The sequence below is a fragment of the Mus caroli genome, chromosome 9 (genome assembly GCF_900094665.2).
Source record: "Mus caroli chromosome 9, CAROLI_EIJ_v1.1, whole genome shotgun sequence".
NCBI lineage: Eukaryota > Metazoa > Chordata > Mammalia > Rodentia > Muridae > Mus > Mus caroli.
The window spans coordinates 106,237,774-106,239,236 of NC_034578.1; the positions used below are offsets into that span (position 1 = coordinate 106,237,774).

At 49.3% G+C, this 1,463-nt stretch overlaps 1 protein-coding gene across 2 annotated transcripts in view; it reads left to right on the forward strand.

Moving 5' to 3' along the window:
- Lrrc2 (leucine rich repeat containing 2) overlaps positions 1-1,463 on the forward strand; it is a 23,582-nt gene that overhangs the window by 895 nt on the left and 21,224 nt on the right. The window lies entirely within an intron of this gene.

A 1,463-nucleotide genomic window follows, 5' to 3' on the forward strand; every position in this document is an offset into this window, starting at 1 on the left:
GATGGTTGTGAGCCACCATGTGGTTGCTGGGATTTGAACTCTGGACCTTGGGAAGAGCAGTCGGGTGCTCTTACCCACTGAGCCATCTCACCAGCCCCGGGAAAAGTCTCTTAATGCCACGGCCCTCTGGTGTGTCAGTTTGGTCGTTTGTTTTGAGACAGGATCTCAGGTAGCCCAGGGTGGGGAAGGAACATAGGGTTTCCTGCATGCCCGGTAAGAACTCTACCAACTGAGCCACACCCCAACTCACGGCTTGTTTAGATCTTACATCTAATTGATGGCCAATGGTCTGTCTTAATTTCTTTAAATAATTGGCCCTCCCTTTCCAAGCCTTACTATGTGACAGGTCCCATTTAAGCAGTGTTTGACCCAAAGACCACAGGTTGCTCTCTCACTAAGCAAGGGAACTGGGTGCTGCGGTTGTATTTTGCCCACATGAGAATCCAGCCGCTCTGTCCTTAGAGACTTGTGGCCAGTAAACCAGGAGGCAGGATTCCAGCCTGGGCCATCTGACTCAATCCCTGTCCTCTTAGTCCTTTCTGTGCCCTCTGTCTCCTGAGGAGCTTCTAGCTTAATAAATTACCATAACAATAACCAAATGTCCCAAGGGAAACAGATCTGACAGCCTAAAATGTGGTTCAGTTTATAATTCTGATCTTAAACTTTAGCCTCTGGCTACCCCACTGTTGGCCTTTCTGATGTGGAGTACAACAACCCCCCCACTCCCCTAGCCCCTATCCTGTTTAGTTTCTATTGGCCACAGCCATTCTCTTGGAGCAAGACGAATAGATGGCAGGGCATCTTCCCACACAGGACACACCTAGATGGAACTTTTGGAATTACAGGGAGGCAGGTGGGATGTTATCAGAGTTGTTAGGGACAGAACCTGGGGCCCAGCTGCAACAAGGTGGGCTCAGCTGCTGTCCTTGATAGGTCAGGTAAACGGACACCAGTCCAGAACAGAGGTAGGAGATGTACTCTGAGTGGCTATATTGGAAATAGATCAAGAGGCTCCGAAGGACTCTGCTCCCAAGTCCATTTGCACAGTCAACTCGAGGTTGAGGTTTAAATGGATGGTAAGATGGTATAGACAGCTAAACTGCCCTGGTCATGTGATCCTGCCCATTGTTATTGTCTGGGCTCCAATCTCTGTTGCAACATGATTTGACTAGTTGTGAGGACTGTGTGGTATCGTTGGAGAAACAGGCTCCTCCTTTAGCTGGGGCTAGATTTCAGCCCTTTCTTTCTCCCAGTATGACATTATTTGGAGAAATTTCAATTTTAGGGAGAGGGTCAACTGTCTCATAGTTTGAGAGTCAAAGGTAAGAGGCTCTAGTATCCCCCTCCTTAAGAAATCTTCAGGCCGGGCGTGGTGGTGCACGCCTTTAATCCCAGCACTCGGGAGGCAGAGGCAGGCGGATTTCTGAGTTCGAGGCCAGCCTGGTCTACAAAGTGAGTGCCAG